This window comes from Anopheles maculipalpis, chromosome 3RL (genome assembly GCF_943734695.1).
Source record: "Anopheles maculipalpis chromosome 3RL, idAnoMacuDA_375_x, whole genome shotgun sequence".
In the NCBI taxonomy this organism is placed as follows: domain Eukaryota; kingdom Metazoa; phylum Arthropoda; class Insecta; order Diptera; family Culicidae; genus Anopheles; species Anopheles maculipalpis.
Genome location: NC_064872.1, coordinates 74,665,151 through 74,687,162, shown reverse-complemented (window position 1 = coordinate 74,687,162; position 22,012 = coordinate 74,665,151). Strand labels below are relative to the sequence as shown.

The window sequence follows — 22,012 nt, the reverse complement described above, 5'->3', positions numbered from 1 at the left end:
CACACGATGCACGATGCCAATTACGGACAAGCTCCGGCTGTACAAATAAGCATACAGGGTTCCGGTTGCTTCCTCTGGAGGGTGGTGTGGAGAAGGTGGAGAGAAACAGGGACTCAGGGAAAGCCGAAAGGATAACATGACTAAGTCCATCATACACGCTGACACGTCTGGCGGACGAAGTGGTGGTCGGTCGGCGAGAAATCAAGGTCCTCCACCGCTGGTACGGTACGCCGGGAACGTTGTTCAAATATGAGCCAAAACAAATGATCCTCGCTTCATCATACGCCATGAGAAAGGGCTCTTTACCCGTTGGGAAAGCTCCTTTTTCTTGTCTTGCCTCCAGTACTTCGTACCTACCTACACAGGACGCACTCCAAGGCCACTACTACCTGGTGTTTCTTCCCTTCTGATGAGAGCTGTGTACGTGGACGTGTTTATCTTTGACAAAGGCACAACCTGACGTCCAACCAAGACTCGAAGGCAAATGCGGTCCTCAGAGACCTCAGACCAAGGGAGCTGGAGAATGGAACAAGATGAAAAAGTGAAAACACAACCTCACACAACACAGCGGACGGAACACGAACAAGGGCATGCAAGTCTTCCGGGCGAAAAGAAATAACAGTGCCGGTGCAGAAAATGAGAACCCGGTACGCATCAAAAGACAAAATATCACTCAAAAATAGCCGGAAGGATTAGCGAGTGCGGCCGACCCAGCTTGGAACGACCAACTCCAATGTCGTCGGATGCCGGCGGGATGTTTGGTGTTTTTACCTGTTCGCTTTTTGCTTTTTGCCACCAGGCTGCTATCGTGGGTCAAGGATTTTACCAGGCTGCGAGCCCGAGACGGGATTGAATGGCACTCGGCTTTTTCAATTGGATGGGGAACGTTCTGCTGCTTCCGGACAAATGAGAATTCGGAAAAAAACATCATGACGCACACACACACACACACACACACACACACACTCACGCCGGTAAGGACCGAATCCTTAAAACTTTGAACGGATGTAACACCGTGTCATTTTATTTTGCGCCAGGCGACGGTTAAAGCTGCGTTTATAAATTTGTGACGAATGTGTCTACATCGTTTACTCTGCGAAGGATAAATAACTTGGGCGTCTTCTCCAAGAGCTTCCGAACCGAAAACGGAACACATTGGTTGTAGTTCACCAGTGTAACCACAAAACACGCACGTCACGGTGCTCGTCCGAAGGGTCCGAAGGTCCTTCCGTTTTTAATCGATAATCGAGGTCAGCAGCTTAGAACAAGGCTTATCTTCAGCGAACCCTCGTCATCGATGGAATGGAAACACCGGACATAATAGCCGACCGAATGTACGGGGCTGATGAGGATGGTGATAAGCGCGAGAATTTGTCTCCATAATCTGTACACTGTCATCGTACAACTTCTTGAAAAGTTCTTTTAGATAGACGGGATTGTGTTTTGTGCCCTTCTTCGTAAAACAGTAGCTTCGAGCTGTGCGAGTTTATGTAAAGAAGTGTATTTTTGTGTGCTACTATTTGAAGGCTTTTCTGGACGTACGAAAATATTCATCATGTGAGCTGTCAGCTATGGATTAGAACATCTGGCATTTTTCTTATTACGGGACGAAACGAGCCTGACGATTCGTATTTCGTAAAGTGAACAGAACGCAATTCGCACTTGGACGCTGACGCGAGGGGTACCTCCATCGTTGACGGCTGCTCAGCCAAGACTGAGCGGTCGGGGAAGCCTCACCCAGCACCAAAGTGGTTGTAGGGGAACCAAGGAACACGGCGGTGTTGCCAGATTTCGCCTACCGCGTGATCCGGCGAAGTTGCAGCGTTGGAGACCTTACTTTATTGTCAGCACTCGTATAATGCCTTAAGTTTTCATGATTCACAAATAATAAGTCATACGCGCACGTAGTGCTGTTTTGCGTGCCAAAAATGGCTCTTGAAATTCTTCTCACCACTGAATCACTTTTAATGCTCGCCAGCGTTTGGCTGAAAAATAAATCAAGTAACTCCCAACCATAACCCCGATCCAAAATGCTTGTCTGGATCAAAAAGTCTTGATAGTCTTCAACTAACTTCACATCTGAGAAAGATTATGTTGGTTGTTGTAATTTCAAACAATCTAGAATGGTTGATGTTCTGCCACTTTTCCATAAATTTCTGTACGACAAAGACCAAATTTTAAATTCGAAATAAAGTCGAAATGTATGGAATAAATCGTGACAATTAGTGTTAAAATCTTAAGTGAAGAAGTCCCAATAACAATTGATTTTATTCAATAATTCAGTTGAGATCAGTGTCTCATTTGTTAGTTATTTGTTAAGGTAGCAAACAGAAAACTCAAGCAAAAGAAAGGCATATAACACATTTCCATTCCATGTGCGAATTTTTATGAATCACTCAAACGGAGCGGTTAAGTTTAACATGTTTTCCACAAACAAAAAACTCAACTTCTCTATAAAATTCATCGCTTGAAATAGAAAACCATTCAGCTCTATTTTGCCGTGCGATTATTCTTCACACAACCCACGCTAGCCCACCAGTCGTCGCTCAAGGCCGTCAGGCGCGAACGCAACTCGGCAACATTTGCGTAGGATGCACATTCAAGCAAGCAAACACAAAACATCGATCGACACTGTACTGCACACACATATCAAAACACCAGAGAGTAATGCAAAGCGAGCAATGGAAAAAAAGAATGTTTAAATACGCCATAACGCCCCATGCTCTCTATTCCTAATGAGACGATTTACAGCATTTAATTACCGCCACCCGAACAGTACCGCCTTCCGAAACCTGCCCATAAGACTGGCTTGAAACGGCGAAGAAAAATACGATTCCTTGCGTAGGCCATCATGATCTATCGAGGTTGCAGTACGCATTGTTTACTTGTACGACGCGTGGTACCGCCCGTGTGTTAGGGCAAATTAAAACAACATCGTTTCGAGATCGTTTATGGTTGTGCATTTTAATGTGGAATCATTTAGCGCCTGTATTACGCGTGTACATTTGGACAAGGTTTTGATGCACGACGCTACGGACGCAATCAAACGCTATTGGCTGTTCTGGAATCACCTCAAACCTCTAAAACGGTATCAAAATCTCCCAGCTCAGCTTCTTCATCTAATGAAAACTCATCCTCACACTCATTGCACCTTTCACTTTCATCACCACCATTAAATACATTTCAATCAAACGTTCTAATGCTTCATTCAATGCCCATTAAACACCATCATCAGGTTTTAAGTCAGCTTCCTTCTAAACCTTTGCTTCCTTCCATCCACCTCTCCATTCAAGGAAGTTCCAGCTCGTCAGAAAGCATTCATTCTTATTTGCTACCTTTAACAGCTCCACATCGACTACGATTTAATCAGCATTGTCTGCGAGTCAGGGGGTTGAAATCTTAATTATTTCTACACCTCTTCCGGTTTTTTGTCTTGGTGTGCTACAAGTGCATAAATTTAACGTACTTCCGCCATCAAAATTAGGATAAACGGAAGCAAACACATAACAAATTAACTTCATCGCTTTTTTCGCCCTTCGAAGTATTCAAATTAACTCAAGCACGCGGAAGTCAGTCTTTCTTCGTGGAAAGCGTAAAAGCACCGGCAGGTTGTGAAGCCTTCCCTTAAAGGAAAGGCTTAACGTTCAAATCTGACTAAACATTTGAAGGATTAAACAACAGACGCTTCAGACGACGTTGAAGATGATTGCACAATGACTAAGCTACATTCAATACACACAACACCCCCTGCTGCGGATTGGTTCTGCTTCCCACTTTCAATTTTATTTACCCATCCTGCAGCCTGCTTAAAGCCATCACCATTTGTATCGCTTAGTGAAAAGTTGATCGAACTTTTTTCACATAATGTACGTATAAATTTAAGCTGTGCCCGTTCACACGACACCGGTGGCTTACGGATTACGGAAGCACCTGTCGAAATCATCATGAGAAGGAAAAAAAAAGCTTCTTCTCAAAGAGAATAAAACCTACGTAATGCTCTTCCTAAGCAGATACCTCTGACACTAGGGCCCGCATGTGTTTTACCTTCGTTTTGCTGTAGTCAAGATGTCTGTACGCTGCAAACATTATTTAACGTGCCAGCCTAATGATGCTTGGAACGTTGCTTTTCCAGTTCGCGCGAGAGTGAATTTTATTATTCCATCTTCCACATTCGATGAGCTTAACTTCGTTTTAACCGATATACATCAGCCATCGGTTCATCTTAATGAACTTACTACACTTTATTTTATCGACACGTTGCTTTTGGAATGATGTTGACGTTGAAGGTGTATCAACAAGTGGAATAACTTAAAACCAAATGAATAAAGTATTGTGAAGCTTCGTTTGAACTTTGATGCAACTTCTGCTTGAACAAGTCTCTAGCTGATGTGCAATTTGAATTTGGCAAATTGGCCATTCCACCACACATCAGTTACACACAGTGACGGATTTAACCTTGCCGAGGCAATAAGTGGAGTGGAAATTGAGGCTTCGATTATGGTTTGTATCGTTATGTTGGGTAGAGGAAATTTGCATGTACCAAAAGCATTGTTAAAGTTAAACTCAAACAAATATGTTTAAAATATGTGTTTTTTGATCACTGACCCTTAGTAGAGCATCACTTCTAGCTATCTCTCACAGTTTTTGATGTATTGTCAAAAGACGAGAATAAGTTATTGTTATGTAAAGTTACTTTTTTACATGACTGCAAAAAATGAGTACAATCAATTTAAAACTGAAAAACAAACGGAAAAATATTTGTCGTGATGGAAAGAAAATAATTTTCGGATCACTTTTAAATTTGCTGTATCCTCGTCAGCTTTGCTCTCCTGTTACCTGGTATCGAATTTGGTCCGTTTTGCCACAAAAATCAAGACCAACAGCGACTGTTAGTAACAGGAGAGCATGCTTTCAAGGAAGTAGCTGATTTCGTGCAAAAATTTTCAAATTCAAATTAATTTTTAAATAAGTTGGAAATATTTCAACAGCTTTTATAGCATCTTTTTTCCGCCTGCCAATATGCAACCTGCTTTACAGGAAAAGAAAGCTTTCGAGATCTATAATTTCGAAGCTTTTCTGAGCACCTCAAAGTATGCAATGCGCAAAGCAACCAACTGATCAAAATTCGATGTTTTTTTTCCAAACCAAAAATTTTATACCCGGAATAGGACTTAAGACTAGACCCATTACTTGATATCATACAAAGAGTTCAAATTCTTTCTGTATTGATAGAGTTAAGAATAAAAACGTTAATACTATGGATTGGTTATTAACTTTGTCGCGTAATTAGTCAAAAAGAGGATCTTTTTAGTAATAACTGGTCAGGAGATCGGGTTGGGGTGTTGGGCAAAAAGATGCGCAGCCTCAAGACGCATCCAACGGTAGGCCGGACTCCAGGATCGAACCAGGAATGAGCGAGTGATAGCCGATTTTCTATTAGAATGCTCTTATTTTCCGCAATAACTGGGCGGGGAGTGGAGGGATCGGGTTGGGGTGTTCGGCAAAAAGATGCGCAGCCTCAAGACGCATCCAACGGTATGCCGGACGCCAGGATCGGACCAAAAATGAGCGAGCAGTTGCCGATTTTCCATGGGAATGCTCTTATTTTCCGCAATAACTGGGCGGGGGTTGGAAGGATCGGGTTGAGATGTTCTGCAAAAAGATGCGCAGCCTCAAGACGCATCCAGCGGTATGCCGGACGGCAGGATCGGATCAGGAATGAGCGAGTTATCACCGATTTTCCATGGGAATTCTCCTTTTTTCCGCAATAACTGGGCGGGTGGTTGAGGGATCGTGTTGGGGTGTTCGGCAAAAAGATGCGCAGCCTCAAGACGCATCCAGCGGTATGCCGGACTCCAGGATCGAACCAGGAATGAGCGAGTGATAGCCGATTTTCCATTAGAATGCTCTTATTTTCCGCAATAACTGGGCGGGGAGTGGAGGGATCGGGTTGGGGTGTTCGGCAAAAAGATGCGCAGCCTCAAGACGCATCCAACGGTATGCCGGACGCCAGGATCGGACCAAAAATGAGCGAGCAGTTGCCGATTTTCCATGGGAATGCTCTTATTTTCCGCAATAACTGGGCGGGGGTTGGAGGGATCGGGTTGAGATGTTCTGCAAAAAGATGCGCAGCCTCAAGACGCATCCAGCGGTATGCCGGACGGCAGGATCGGATCAGGAATGAGCGAGCTAACGCCGATTTTCCATAGGAATGCTGCTGTCAGAATACCCCCTCCCCCTCCTCCTCCCGTTATGGAAAATCCCCCTTAGTTTCCTTTAATATTGAAAACCAAATTTCGGAGGTGTTTTTAAAACATATTTCAAGAAAGAAACAAACATGAGCCTGAAAAACTTAAAACGGAAAGACAAAATTAAAATCAATCGGAAAAATATTTGTCGTGACGGAAAGAAATAATTTTTGGACCACTTTTAAAACTGATTTTGGAATTTTTTGGCCGGCCCGAGCTACCTCTTGGAAGTCATGTTCTCCTGTTACAACCAGTCGCTCCTGGTCGGATTTTTGTGGCAAAAATCCGGAAATTTTTATACGGCAAAATTCGACCGGGAGTAACAGGAGAGCATGAATTTGAGGAGGTAGCAAATGGAAATTTTAAAAGTGGTCCGGAAATTATTTCTTTCCGTCGCGACAAATATTTTTCCGATTGATTTTAAGTTTGTCTTTCAATTTTAAGTTTTTTAGGCTCATTTTAATTTCTTTCTTGAAAAATCTTTTAAAATACCTCCAAAACTTGGTTTTCTATATTAAAGGAAACTAAGGGGGATTTTCCATAACGGTAGATGGTGGGGGAGGAGGTATTTTCCCAGCAGCATTCCCATGGAAAATCGGCGATAACTCGCTCATTCCTGGCTCGATCCTGGCGTCCGGTCTACCGTTGGATGCGTCTTGAGGCCGCGCATCTTTTTGCCGAACACCTCAACCCGATCCCTCCAACCCCCGCCCAGTTATTGCGGAAAATAACAGCATTCCCATGAAAAATCGGTGATAACTCGTTCATTCGTGGTTCGATCCTGGCGTCCGGCCTACCGTTGGATGCATCTTGAGGCCGCGCATCTTTTTGCCAAACACTCCAACACGATCCCTCCAACCCCTGCCCAGTTATTGCGGAAAATAACAGCATTCCCATGGAAAATCGGCGATAACTCGCTCATTCCCGGTTCGATCCTGGCGTCCGGCCTACCGTTGGATGCGTCTTGAGGCCGCGCATCTTTTTGCCGAACACCCCAACCCGATCCCTCCATCCGCTGCCCAGGTATTGCGGAAAATAAGAGCATTCCCATGAAAAATCGGCGATAACTCGCTCATTCCCGGTTCGATCCTGGCGTCCGGCCTACCGTTGGATGCGTCTTGAGGCCGCGCATCTTTTTGCCGAACACCCCAACCCGATCCTTCCATCCGCTGCCCAGGTATTGCGGAAAATAAGAGCATTCCCATGAAAAATCGGTGATAACTCGTTCATTCGTGGTTCGATCCTGGCGTCCGGCCTACCGTTGGATGCATCTTGAGGCCGCGCATCTTTTTGCCGAACACCCCAACCCGATCCCTCCATCCGCTGCCCAGGTATTGCGAAAAATAAGAGCATTCCCATGAAAAATCGGTGATAACTCGTTCATTCGTGGTTCGATCCTGGCGTCCGGCCTACCGTTGGATGCATCTTGAGGCCGCGCATCTTTTTGCCGAACACCCCAACCCGATCCCTCCATCCGCTGCCCAGTACCGCAGAAGCAATTATATGATTTCGGCTCTTTGCCGTGTGGCCAATTGAGAAAATTTATATTCATTTTAATTTATTCTATTTTTATTAAATAACTTCAATCATTCTACTTATGTTTTTTTTTGTGGCAATTTGCTTCACGTAAAAGCTTTCTCCTAACTTTTAATGACATTCTTTTCAATCAAAGTTCCATACACAGCTAATTATAGTGAGTGCATTAGCAGGTACGCTGAAATCACGTAAACTGTGGTTTTGCTCCAACCAAACCTATTTTCATGCATATTTAAACACCAACTAGCTGTGTGATGCTCATCTAAGCATATTGCTGCTGCTGCTGGTAGGCTGCTAGTCTGGCTGCCACGAACCACCAGCAGCACCATTCAAACTTTATCTAAGCAGCAGTTTCCCTCCATTATATCTTACCACATGTATAGCACTAGTGAGTTGCAACTACCGTCATGTTTTTGTTCAATGCGATAGAGCATCTACACCGCACGCTTGCATACGTTATCTTACGGGTTTTACCTTTATGCTTTGAAAATTTCCTTCCCCACCACACCGTTCCCGGCACGTGCACACCAAGTTGGGTATGGAGCAGCTTCGAAGTGCATCACAGGCAAATGCCTGCATCTAGTTTTGCTCCCAAAAACCGCTTATCTACTACGTCACAACCTCATCGGGCCGAGATTTTCCGGATCCTAGAAACGTGTCGTCTGCCTGTTTCGGCATAGCAGGTTGTGCGCATCGCATTAAAACTCGTCGTGCGGTTAGCGTAAACTTTTCATAGAATTCTATTAGTGTTGCGGCGACATTAATTGCCTATTTGAGGATCGTGCAAGGCACGAAAAACACCAAACCGCCCAACTGGATTGCTGTTAATCGAACGCCTTGCATGGGAAAGCCTTGCACAACCAACTCGCACCAACGCGTATCGTTCCGGTGCAATCTTAATAGTCTGTCACTTGTCTGAGCGTTTCCAGTTCCGTGTCTGTGGACTGTGAATGAGTAGACGATGGCAATTTCATACGGACAACTATTTCTCTCGCCTATCAAGATCCGCATTGTTTGCCCATTTCCCTCCGTAGCATCCGGTAGACGACTCTAAAGTAAGATGCAAATTTATGCCTTTTTTCCACACACACACACACACACACATACACACACACACACACACACACACACACTCGCTTTCTGTACAAATCTGACCTCCTCGGGGAAAATCCTAGTGCAGCTAGTTGTTTTGCGGTAGTATTTTTTTTTTATTATCATTTCCTTGTTTTTATGTACATAAACACACACACACACAACCAAACAGCCACCTTTGTTGGTGCCCTTTTGCCTGACAAAAACAGAAGGCAAATGTAAAGAGGGAATGTGAGAAAAATAAATTTGCAAAACTTTTTCCCTGTCCCACACAATCACACAATCCCCATTTTTGTCCACCGCCACGAGTTGTTAGCACTTTGGTGTTTTGTTAAGTTTTTCCTTTCTCTGTTCTTATTGCATTTTTAGTTTGCTATTTTTTTTTTGCTGTTATTAAAACTTTCCTTCGTACCAGCATTTGTGCTAGCAAAAAGTTAAGTTTATTTTTGCTACTTTTACTGATTTTTTTCCTCTTTCTTCTTTTGTTGAGTTCAATTTCTTGTTCGTTTCATTTGTTTTTTTTTTATAAATGCTACAGGAGTTGTAGTTTTTTTGTTGCTGATTTGCTTTATTTTTTTCAACAAGTTCCACTTTCTACAACTTTCAGGAGGTTTACAACTCATGGCCCATGATTTTCTTTTTTTCTCTCTCTCTCTCTCTCGTCCCTGGGAGTTTCACGGACGGCATTCGTTGACAGAGCAGAGAAAGGCACTTCGTGCACTTTTTCGCTCACTTGCAGCGGGGCAAATTAAAATAAATGTACATTGAAATGAATTGCCTGGTGATGATTTTCTCACAACTTTGAGTAAGCGTAATTACCAGTGGAGAAGTTCTTTGATATTGAGTAACCACGGTAGCGGTTGTGGTTATTTCTTGAGCAATAAGCCATTTGCTCTATTGCTAATTGTATCATCTTCGAGTGCTTCTGATTGCGTGATTTTTTTCCCCCAAAAACCCTTAAAGACATTCTTCGTACATAAAACCTTCGCCGTATTTCATTTTAAAATAAAATCAATTTCTCAGTCCTTAAACCACAGGATGTTAAATCCGACAAATTATCCACAGCACAGGATTAACTAAACCCCGTTGCCCGGAAAACAGAATATTTAATTCCCCTGTTGAGCTGGGTGCTGTACATGCACACTGCCATGGGGAAACTGCCCCGTGTTCCGAACGCCAAACTTGCCCCAGAAACTGTCTTGCAGGATGCATCCTTAAGAACTTCCGAGCCAGCAGCAACAGAGCTATTTTAGTTTAGTAGCTTCTTCGTCTCTTCCGTTCGCTTTCCTTGCCTTCCCGGACGAAGCACACCCAAAATTAGACAACCATTTCGACCAGCCAGAAGGCATATCTTGCCGTTAGTTTCGTGGTTTCCCTTTGCACTTGTAGTTTGTGACTGGTAGTAGCAAGAGAAAGCTATTCCCATTCTTTTGGTGAAGCCTTTCAGCTAGTAAAAGTTCGGTTCTTGAGTGTAAAGTTTTCCTCCCTGTTCATCATTCTATTTGTTTCTCTTCGTCTATTTAACCGGTTCCGATTCTAAGCTTAAACTTATTCTTTTACCACTACCACTAGAAGCGACAAAATGCTATCCAAACGGTAGCAAACAGTAACTTGCTACTGGGACCTGGTGTTTTATTATCTTCGCAGAACAGTAAGCAACTATTTAAAAATGAAAATGTCTCCGGCAGAAAGTGGTCACTTTTTTGTCTTAAAATCAGACAAGAATTAATCCGAAAAAGTAGTGTAAGATATGTTTTTCTCGGTCACAAGTTTTGCAGCTTGCTAATTGAAACGGATGACAACTGTGGGCAGATGTTATTTTCGTTTTCTTTTCCATTGTGAACCATTTCCTTATGTTTCATTGCAGTTCTGGAGCACACAAGAACAGCAAAACGAACCCAGTTTTTGTCTTGCCATGTGAGATGATGTTTTTGCTGCAGCAGAAACACACATTAAACCCGCAAACTTTGACATGACCTGGCTTTGATTAAATTTCTACTCAAAACAATCTTCACACAAAGTAAGCCATTTTCAATTTGTAACCAGCCCGGTCCCCCCGAGCTGACCTTCGAGAGTTTTTCGTGTTGTTTTTGTAAGGCACGGGTGTTTTCATTTCACCAGGATTGGGAAAACAACGTTTCCCTGAGACTATCCTCAAATTCATGCCACCATGACTGGTCGAGGTCGTAAAGTTTGCTATGGTCGACGTGAGAGAACAACCATCGTTGGTCAGTGTCGAGCTGAATCCATCGATCGAGCGCCGGGGTACTGTACCCCGGAGCCGGTTGTGGGAAGTGAAAAGAGATAAAATGGAAAACGGATTGGCAGATACAGCTCCAACCGCGAGGGGAAACGTCTACACCAGATCAAGCGAACATGCTAAATCCCACCTGACCCCATGATGGAAGAAAGAGTGCGGCTGTGCTGTGTGTGTGTGTGTATGCGCTTTGAAAATATTTTTCTGTCGCTCGCTTCTGTCTGGTCCGCGTAGGCCACTAACTTTGACGTGTGATTCATGATTTTGTGACGCATAAACTTGCTACGGAGGGGCTACCAATCGTAGCTAGAACAAAAGCGATACCGATTGCACGCTTTGAACGGTCTTTTTCTCGATCTGTGTCGAGAATGGCACGATTCGGACCGACTGTTGTCTGAGACTGACTGGCTATACACGTAACGCCACTTATTTCTGATGGATTGCTCAGTGTTTTAATGGGCGTGCAGTGAATGAAAAGTTTTCCTTTCAGCAGATTTTACTTTAATTTTAATTTTGCTTCATTCTACTACCCCGAGAAATTGTCTTCAGCAAATTAGTAATTCAAATTAAAAATTCTTTTACTCTCGAATTCTCTTTATCGTTGTGTGTGTATGGCATAAATACGTTACTTACTGTAAACATGATGAATGCGTTGTACCTTCTGGCAGTTAAGCGTAAACACCATTTTTTCTCAGCCCGACTGACACTCACAACAAATTGCATCTTAACACGGGTCACAAAAAGGGTTCATTTGTTTGTGCAGACCTTTGGACCAGTTAGGGCTGTTGCACACAGTGGTAGCCTTTTCGAAGCCCTAAGCGTAGTGGAACTAGAGGCAACCATATATCTTTGTTTCTATGTCCGATAAGTGTCCAATATTTGCTACCCATACGTCGAGATTTATCGGATTTGTAACAATTTTCCTCATCACATCCTCATCATACCAAAATAATTATAAATATAACATAAATCGTATCTACACTATAATAACTTCATGGCAACGAGTAAAAGGCGGTAAGACAAAATAATTAAAAAAAAATATTTACTTTAACCCAGAACGTCTTAAGCTACCGATACATTTGAATGAGTTTTCAAATCTTTACATTCATTCGTCATCTTTTTTTTGTTATGTGGAGGAAATTTTAACATGCCTAAAACAGTTTTTAATATTTTAAATTATACGAAAATGCTCCAATGAGTGTTCCATTTCATTTGTTTATTTGTCTGCGCCAGCTGGTTAGATAAGAAATACTTACTTAAAAACTAAATTACACTACATCTGAGGTTTCGTTTTTTTTCGTAGAACTACGGATTGATGCATGCGACTTATTTAATGCAAAAAACGAAACGATTACTTATAAACTTTATTTTAAGAAACTCGATATTAATAGTGAAAAACAGTTTTAGCTAAAGATGCTTAAAGAAAAACAGAGTTTTATTAATATAAACTACTAAACACACTCGTAACTGAAATGTTAAAATACATTTTTAACACGAAATTAAAATTCAACTTTATTTTAAAAGAGAAAACCTTTTTAAATTGTTGCATGCAGACGCCCCCTAGCTTACCTGTTAACCAAGACCAAATTTGTTACTCGAAATCGAATTTTCCTACAAAAATTACTGTATTTTCTGGAGCTACGACCACGAGATTGAACTAATTTTCTCATCGGAGGGAGGAAACAATTTTGCTACAAAACTCGAATTTCAAATTATATTTTTCGTTATTAGTTTATTGTTGATAAAATGAATAAAGACAATGATAATAGGATTTGCTTTAATTCTTTGCCATCGATTGCAACTTTAACTTATTTGCTGAAACTTTCAAAACCCGAATTGAACATTTGCACGAACAAAATAAATTTATTTTAACATGTGTTTTCGTTTTTCCAAAATTAACGTCCGCTTTATTTTCACCTAATTGATAAAATTGGATCAAAAATACGGCTAGGCCGTCCATACGTCGTCTACAAGGTTTATGCTGTCGGTGAAATGAAAGCTTAATAAATGATAACAAAAGAAAACTAGTTCAAAAGCAACTGTAAATAAAATCATTTATCGCATTAATTGAAATAAAATTTTAATTCCATTTCATCCCTTCAGCTTGTTTCCAATCACATCGCATTCATTATCATCCGGCTTCTCTAAAGAATGGCAACGGCTCGGTAGAGCAGAAGAGCATTTTTGTTGATTATCTTTCGCCAAAAATCAACACACCAGGACACGATGAATCGACAGCACCGACAACACGCCACCCGTCTCCAAACGATTCTTCAATCTCTAATGGAATCATGCAATTTTCGGTACGGAAGCCGGAAAAGCATACTCCACCAATACGCACACATTCGATCAGGACCACTGGGAAGCCGGGCGGCACACAATCACATCAACCTGACCAGTGCCCCTGACAGTGAACAGCGCCCGAAAGTTCCGGTCCACTTTTGCTACACAGTGTTCTTGCCCCACAGACAGATTCCGGTATGCCGGGCTTCCGGTTAATGGGCTCCGGAAAAGTTACGCCAGCCGGGAAATGAACACAGCACAAAGACACATAGAGAACTCTGCCAGTGCGTGAAGAGCGTAGGCATACAGAAATAACTTTAATTAAAATAACTTTCATTACGTACGTACACAGTGGCCGAAACTGTACACCCGGCACTGTGCTGGATGTTTTGATTACCTTATATATATATTTCCTCCTTCCTTTCTTTACAACCACCTCTCGCACGCCCAAAGCGCCCTTTTTCATATTTGCTTATTTTTTTTACTTTTCTTACAAGAGGTATTCATCGTTTTTTTTTTTTTTTTGTTTAACAAAATCGTCCTGCTCGACAAACTTTTGGGGCCCCATTTCGACACATCACATCTTTGTAATGTCTAGTGCAGAGGAAGGCTCACTGCAAGGCACTGGTATAATGAGACTAACAACAAGAAGAAAAAAACTGTGCCCTATCGTGACAGCAGACCAAACTTTCTAGCGCATCATTTTGTTGAGGTTTAGCAAGAAGAACAAGTTTCTTTCAAGGGCAATGGTTTCGTTTATGTTGGCCTATTTTGTAACTAGCACTTGTACCGGTGTTGTCATCGGGAAACAAGCTTGAGACAGGAAAAAAAAATTCCATCCAAGACGGTCGTCACAGTTTGTTGGGAAACCTTTAATGATGCGGAAAGATGATTTCCAAGCGTTTTCACCACAGAGCTTTTTCTATCTTAAAATAATTGTAACATAAACATGTCACACAAGACATTGACAGAGAAGTTTATGCGAATAGCAGGTGTGTTGTTTGTCTTTTATAATGTTTGTGTTGTACGAAAAGAAACCTTCATACTATAACTATAATTTTGACAAATTTCTTGTTTGTATCCGCAAATCCATTGGGCTTTGGTCATAACCTGCTGGCTAAAAAACTTCGTTCCTTAATCCGGTACATAAAAATCGAAATAAATCTTATACATACTATCACTCAATCACAACGCTTTGCGCCTCTGCTAAAGTCTTCGAGCATTTAGTGTATGATCCGCTGCTCGCTGCTGCTTCAAGTTACCTCAGTGTTGCTCAACACTGATTTGTTCCCAAACGATTTGACCAACTCCATCTGCAGGCAAACTTGAATGCGTTCCGGGCATGGTGCTCCATGAAATGCCTCCCGCTAAGCGCCAATAAGTGTGCTATCGTAACATTAGCTGCCCCTTAACCTACAATTATGCTTTAAATGGCTGCATTCTGGAGCGCAAAAGCCGTGTCAGAGACCTTCGAAGTTGAGCTTCCATGAGCAGCGGCGCCCTATTACTATTAAGGTACCTAACACATCTGTAATATGGTGGCCATTTTCTGCTCGTCCCATCACGGATTTTTAAGCGAGTATCTGAACGTCTGTGAGAAACTTTACGCCATCCCCGGATTGCCATTCCAAAGAATGCGGATTATGTCATCTTCGAATGCTCCCGCTTCGCTGCAGCCCGACAGGAGCCGCTTGGCGATGGAGGCCCAGAACCGATGCAACCTAAAACCCTGGAAGCGTTCATGCTGCGTGACGTAGACACCTGGGGCCGCGTTGCGCCCTTCGAATCACGGTCGAGCTCCAGAGTTATTGGGACGAGGCGAGGGCCCATCTGGCAGCTCAGTCGATTGCGACACACATTGCCAAACTGGGATAGCACAGCGTGCGATAGTACTGGCAGCACGAAGAGCAGCAACAGCGCGACGCAGTGAGAAATGGCGTGCCGGACTTCCTCCAACAGCACCAGCGTCGCCTTTAACAGCCGCGCATCGGGAGGCGATCCAACAACGGGTCACTCGTCCGCAAGAGCGTCGCAGGGCAGGCTACGTTCAGCATAGATTTTCTGTAACTTAAACGAAATCAGCACTATCAGCGAAGAGGAGCGCTCGGCTGGTCTAAGTGAAGCCGGGCTGGCATCACACGCCGACTTTTTGTCGCAGGATTTCTCGACAATCGGATTGACTCGCCGGTGATCAGTTCCGGTCATTGTTTGTAAGCCCCACCTCGATCGTTCTATGCTAGATCATTGCTCGACCAAGAGGAACGTCATACTCGTGCTGACTCGCAGTCTGTAATCGTTTTGAACCTGACTTGTCACAGACCTCCTTTCTCAATCGTACACGTTCTGCGCGCCCTATTACACGTTAAGTTATGAGCTAATGTACAAATAAATGACTGATTCGAGGAGGCCATTCAAGGCCTCCTGAATTGAATTTCAAATATACCATACAATTATACAATTATAATTTTTCACACACACACACACACAATTGACGATGTGTACCCATATCAAAACACTCGCAAAGGACGCTCTCTCGATACACTTCGTTCGCTTTAGGATGATAAATACACAATTTCCCATTCAAAATGCTCACCTGCACAATTGTGTGCCAGTTATTCCTATTGATCTAAAAAATATATTCCTGTAACGAGCCCAAGCTCCGCTGCGACTGCCATCCAGAACCACTCTCGGATGTCCCTGGGTTTGACTCTGAATTTTCCACAAGACATTCTGCAAAACCTCTCGACAAAGCGAGGAAGCGATATCGGTACCTTTCTATATGATAAACGAGTGGCACAACTTCAGTTATTATCCAATTCCGGTATCCCCTTCAGTAGAACCGGGACCGTTGATGATGATGGTGATGGTTCCAGTTTTGAAAAGAACTACACTTCACCATTCTGACACACACACACACATCCCGCCCGAGCCCAGCCAGTTTAGCATTCATTCCTCTGCTGCCAGTTTGATATCGGTAAAAGTTATCCATTTGATTGAATTTCCATTTGCATACCGAACCGATGGCTCAGTGTCCCTGGCTTGGTCCCGTACACCCGAAACCTGCCCCGCTTCGATCGAATGCAAATCGAAGTGATTCTATGCACGAACGAGATACGGCCGGGTTCTTGGCCGGGTGGATAAAATGTTATAATTAATATTCTATATCTATGTGTGTGTGTGTGTTTGTGTCTCCTCGAGGCTACCAATGTGTGTCCAGGGCGATCTAGCCGGCCGCCCCAACGCAACGCCAGGAAAACTAAATTTAAATCACGTCCGATCGTTTCTATTTAAATTTGCATCGATATAGAGGGAACCAGCATGCTGGCAGGATGCTCTCGAAAAGACCGGAACACACTTCACTTTACTGCTGCTGAAGGCACGGAATGGTCGTGTGTACCGAAAATCACGAACCGTGTGAAGATTTCACGTGCCAGCATTTTCGTTAAGGGCACTTCAAGTCAACAGCAAACGGTTATCGGTTTTGAGCGATTCTGCTGGAAGAAGGAAAAAAACCGTTTCATCGTGAAGGGAGAGACTAGAGCAGACTGCTGGTGGCAGGTGAGTGGGTTGGCTCATCCGGCCTTTAAATCTCTGCCTTAAGAGAAGCGTGCGAGAGGGAGAGAACGAAAATACTTTCAAAATCATACTATGTTGCCTGATCCTTTTTCACTGAGCACAGTAATATCTGGGTGGAAAGCTGATGCGCAAAGAAAAAACGTAACCTCCACTCCAACACGAATCGATACATTCCTGGTGCAAGGTGTGCACGGGCGGGAAATCCTAAATAATCGAACCAGAAAAGCTTTCCTTCGTCGAAGGTCGATCCGGTTGGTAGAGCGGGCCTGTGTTTTGCGACTTTTTAAAACCTTTTTCTTTTTGTTTTGATCTTTTTTTTTTCCTTCTGGATTTACTTCCACCCCACAGGAAGCGAAAAAGGCCTCATACAGAAAGAGAGAGAGAGAGAGAGAGAGAGAGAGAGAGAGAGAGAAAGCGAGAGAAATATTTGAAATAAGCTAGTGAAAAACAAAAAAAGATAAAATCTTTCACAACACAGACCAAGCAAATTGATGAAGGTCTTTAAATCTTCATCCCTCAAAAAGGGTTTGGTAGTATGTTTTCGGTGTTTTCTTGAGATCTTTCATTTTTTTCAGCTTATTATTCTTTTCTTTCCACCGTTCTAGTGCTCCGATAGCACCTTCTTTGCATTAAAGCTTTACCCTGTCTCCGAAGGCACTTAGCAGAAGAAGCGAAAGTGAACAGGCCTGACAAGCGAAGAAGTATAGCCGGCGACCCGCTAATTAAAACCAGCAGACCGGGATTCATCTTCGCCACTTGATTTAAGTCTTGTGCGATGAAGATTGGTCACGGATCAGTCCGGAGTGGCTAAGCAGAAAAAAAATCGCTACATAATATTTTGACCGATTTAAAAAATGAATGAAAAAAACTTTGTCTTTCTCCTCGTCTATTACGTTTCTTGCCATGGGACAACGATTAGTCTGCTACTTCTTTTACCTTTGATTTGATGCGTTGCCGCGGCGCCTGGATAGTCAAATGTTCGTACCAGGTTTTAGCAGCCTCAACTACTCTTTTGTTGATTCCTAACAGCTATTGAGTTGTCTATTTGAAAACTTACGCTTGAAGATATCTTTGAGCAATCAACTACAAATTTTCGTAATAAATTGCACCTCCTTAAACTTGCCCAAGTGTCCTATGATGCTTAAAAGTTGTTCCTTTATTCTAACCTTGAAAGATTGGAGTGAATTTGTCGGTTTAGTATGTAGTTATCAACATATAAATATTATAACATTAGAGCAATCCAAGACCAAAATTTCATTGATTTTTAAAATTTTAATGAACAAATTAAACTCTATGAAAACGTCATTGGTCATAAGACATTAGGCATAATTTTTGACTGTTATTTATCGTTCACGTTGCTCTATGATATTTTGCTTCAAATGTTCCTCAGATTCTTTAATTTTTAACATTGAATGACTAAAGATTTTGGCGATAAAATTTTCATAAAGACACTTTGAGTTCAGACTGGTGCGCTCGATACTAAAATTTGAGGCAGTATTCTGAAATCCGTGTATCGACTACTTGATTAAACTATTAAATACGATTCAACGTAGGTTTAGTCGTTACGTTTCGTCCCATCAAATTATTCCTCTTCTTCTTGGATTACTCAGTATTGAGGGGGCTGCTATGACATGATTAGGCCTCTGACACCGTCAGTCCAAGGCTGCAGACTCTCATCCAAGGGAGTAATTAATGTCCAATAGGTTTGACTCCACCTGATCCAGCCAATGAGCCAATCCAGCCAATGATCTCGCTGTGTTTCGCTAGCATTTATGCAGTAATTTACTAGGACATCGAAGGATTTTTGTGTTTTAAGAGTCTTATAAAATAAGGGATGAAAAATATTGAGTTCCACTGAGTTTCAGTTTACTCCCGGTCATCAAATGGCTTACTAGACTCTCAGATACCACGCAGTATAGGTATAAGATCGGGAAACGTTCTCAATCAAAGAATCCTAATAGTCAGTTATTAGGACAATACTCACCGAGCGAAGACATCACAATTAAGCTATCAAGTGTTGGCGAATCTATTATTGCTTATAAAAATATTAACAAGACATTTGAAATATTACCATTTCTACTAAAAGAACACATCGCTCGATATTCACCGAAAGCCGAAACAATTTGCCCTGAGCCGTGGCAATTCAGCCGGAAATAAACCTCCCAATGAAGCAATGAATTGATCGTAGTGACGAATTTTAATACCGCTAGTTGCAATAAATTGTACACCTCGCGCGGCCATCTCCTTTTCACCATAACCTATCGCCACTCCACACCCAAAGCAGCCTAACTCTTCGCCGTTTTAACCACACGTTTGCTTCAATCATGCACCAATACCGTCGTTACGTGTACCGAATTCGAAAGTACGTGATTTTTACCATTTCTCACCAGAAACTCACCTGGGTTATACGAGTGAGCCAACGACAAAGGAGAACGAAAAAAAAAACCGGTAAAAAGAAATCGGCTGCCCTTTCGATATTTACTACGACATTACTTCCAATCACAGGCAGTACGCCACCTACCTATCGTAGCACGGAGGGTGATGGTTGCTTTTTCGCCTTGGACGTGTTTTCCCGGAACAAACTTCACCGGTGACGACTGTGATCGTCGTCGCCGAAACGCGGCCTTGTTGCAACATGCGGAACCCTACCAATAAATGTGTGATATATCACCAGTTAGCTTAAAATGTGTGAGTGTGTTTGTGTGGGCTCTCTGTAAAGGAAGGAGGTCAGCAATTCCACCCATCAACCGTAATGGAAGCGAGCTATAAATTTCACCCCAAATGCATTAGTGTGCGCAAGGATCTTGGGTACGATTGTTGGGTGTGTAAGCGTAAGCGAGCAAAAGGGACCAAGGGGTCGACCTGCAATTCCGGCTGCAAAACCGGTACCGGAAGTGAAAATGTTGCGAGCACTGTTCCGCAACACCGGTTAAGAGTGGGTGTTACGTTTTTTTTCTCCTTCCCTTTTTTGCTACATGCATTATGTTTTGAAAATGAATTAGTTTTCGGAAATTGCGAGACCTACATTCGACCGATGCAATTGCAGCCGGTTGTTAAATAATTAACAAACAACATCGAAACAAATTTTCAGTGGAAATGGAAGTCGGTAAAAAATGGTTCAATTAATTGAAACTTTTTGTTTCATTTCGTTGCTCTTACTTTTTACGATTAAAATACGAAAGCTTTGATTGCAATGTATTTAAAATTTAACGGATTTAATAAAACGCACGCAACTTAACATGCTTCATAGTAAAAAGCGATTAATTTTAATCCTAAATTGTATCCAAAATTCTACAAAATTGAACTAACCGTTCCTGATAAACAGAACCAAATTTTCCTTGTTACAATTTATTTTAATTACACTCTAGTTGATTAATCAATGGTTGGTTTGCCACATTTGTGACTAACCAATTATCAATTTTCAAACTAACGTTACATCACGACACACTCACTTCCATCCAAATAACAGGTCAAAGGTAACTGTCGTCCCCAATGTCCCCAATGGTTGGGCATGGCAAAAGCTAAAGCCTCCTTTTGTGGACACCCATTTTAAATTACCATCCCGAATCGATTGGGCAATTTTAATCCAATTTACTATTTAGAAAAGGACTAAGAGAAAAGCCATCTAGTGGAGGGGCAGAATCAGCTGGAACTGATTTTGCGGTCGACGGTTTCCAAACCATAAATGCAGCAACGTCGCCCATGCCAACCTTCTGCCAGGAAAGGCATTTTTGACAACGATTTTTGAACCGTTTGGCGACTTCCCGTAAAACTCCCCAACCATTGCCCGAGGTAACGTAAATTAGGACCATTTCTATGACGGCTGACGGCTCTGATAAATGGGGGGGAGGGGGGAGTAATTTTTCACCTATTTTCCCACGCCCGCTATACTCGCTGCATGATTTGTTGGGCAACTCCAAAATTAACTCCCAAACGCACAAAACACTCGGTAGGTTGAGGCGCCATCCCCGAAAGTTTACAAAACATCACAAAGTGAATGATCGGTTTTCTGGGTGTTGTGCGTGCTTCATCATTTTTCGAAACTTTCTAATGAATTTTCAATGATAAATTATTTCGTCCAATACAATTATGCTTCGGAAAGTGAGCGAATCAATCAATTGAACGCGGGTATTGATGGTACCGCCTGAGGGGTGGTTATTTTTCCGAAGAGTTTTAATTGATTTTCGCTTGTCCAAGCAACGTGGGAGTTATGATGGACGAGACTCATTCGTTTTTGTGCCAGAAAACCTTAATATCGTTGGAAGCCAGTGTGATTTTAATTCTTTAAACTCTTTAATTATTCTTTTTCTTATGTTTGGCTTGGAAGAATTGTTTTTTTTTTTTTAGTTTAGCCCAACTATGCCCTTAAATACTCCTAAAAATTGAGCTAGTAACAGTGACATAACCTGTAAGGTCGAATCGAATCCCAAAACACGGGCCTTTCCTGGGCAAACGGTTCAACTACAATCAGTGAAACTTCTGCTCCAACTGCTGCCGCTTCTTCTATGCAGGCTGTTACCGGAAAACCTCTAATAAGCTCTATTCTTAGCCAGCAGCATCGATTTTGATCCCAACCGGCGAACCGGTCTTCAAGGTTCCCCACCCAAGTATTACGGTAATCGAAAAGCCACAATATTAATTTATTCATAAAAGCCGAATGCCTCCGCACGTAGATGCCCAAGACAAAAGGCAGAGCACCCATACCCATTGGGATAGAGCGGAATAATCGGAATATCGAACCTACGAACGCAACTACATACATTCGACATTTGAATGTTCGTCTTCTCTCTCTCTCTCTCTCTCTCTCTCTCTCTCTCTCTCTCTTTCTCCTTCTGTAACCCTGGTGGAGGTTTTTGCTCCACCTAAGGTTAGACTTCCTTCTCCCGGTTTCCGGACAATCGATAGCCAAAATGCCACCAACGCAAGAAGAAATCGATCGGGAGTGAGTTTGCCGGGAGTTTGCGAGCCTTGTTTCGAACTTCTTAGCTACTAAACTTTCCTACACGCTGGTGTTGTGTCT

The 22,012-nt window shown here is 42.5% G+C and overlaps 1 protein-coding gene across 2 annotated transcripts in view; it reads right to left on the bottom strand.

Annotated features, from left to right (window-relative positions):
* LOC126561821 (nucleolar GTP-binding protein 1) overlaps window positions 1-22,012 on the bottom strand; it is a 331,194-nt gene that overhangs the window by 260,369 nt on the left and 48,813 nt on the right. Inside the window, exon 5 of one of the 2 annotated variants that reach the window (XM_050218150.1) lies at window positions 17,214-17,223. The exons of the other annotated variant lie outside the window; for it this stretch is intronic. The gene's annotated coding sequence lies outside the window, so the exon portion shown is untranslated. Of the gene's footprint in view, window positions 1-17,213; window positions 17,224-22,012 lie in introns of those variants that run through there. 2 annotated transcript variants of the gene reach the window in all.